This window comes from Eimeria mitis, genomic scaffold, assembly GCF_000499745.2.
Source record: "Eimeria mitis Houghton genomic scaffold, Emh_scaff622, whole genome shotgun sequence".
Lineage (NCBI taxonomy): Eukaryota > Apicomplexa > Conoidasida > Eucoccidiorida > Eimeriidae > Eimeria > Eimeria mitis.
This window is the reverse complement of record NW_013574415.1, coordinates 3166-3910: the sequence shown is the minus strand read 5'-3', so window position 1 is coordinate 3910 and position 745 is coordinate 3166.

Sequence of the window (745 nt, the reverse complement as noted above, 5' to 3'; positions counted from 1 at the left end):
TATATACACAGAGGGGCCCCCAGCGCTGCGATAGATGCGAGATATGCAAAAAAGATACCTGCAGCAGCAGCAGGAGAAGAAGGATCCTCATGTCGTCTGCTGCAGTGCGACGGCTGTCTCAGCAGCTACCACAGCTGCTGCTTGGGGGCCCCCAGGGGGGCCCCCCCCCCTCTGTCTGCTGCTGAGTGGCTGTGTGGTCGTTGTGTGGGTCGAGCGCATGCAGCAGCAGCGCTGCTGGGGCCCCCAGGGGCCCCCCCGGGTTTGCTGCTGCAGGGGCCCCCCGGGGGCCCCCAGGATTTGCTGCTGCAGGGTACCCTGGGGGCCCCCAAAGGAGATAAAGGGGGGCCCCCTAGGGGCCCCCTCTCTGTGTTTGCTGCTGCTGCTGCTGCTGCTGCTGCAGCAAACCTGCTGTGTCTCATCGTACCCTGTATTGTTAGGGGCCCCCAACATGCAGACAGTGTAAGCCTAATTGCTGTCTCCTTTCTTTCTCCTTTCTGTCTCCTTTCTGTCTCCTTTTGTCTCCTCTTGTCTCCTTTCTGCCTCCTTTCTGTCTCCTTTTGTCTCCTTTTGTCTCCTTTTGTCTCCTCTTGTCTCCTTTTTGTCTCCTTTCTGTCTCCTTTTGTCTCCTTTCTGTCTCCTTTTGTCTCCTTTCTGTTTCTGTATCTGTCTCTATATCCCTTTTTGTCTCCTTTGTGTTTCTGTCTCCTTTTTGTTTCTGTCTCCTTTTCTCTCTGTCTCTGTTTAT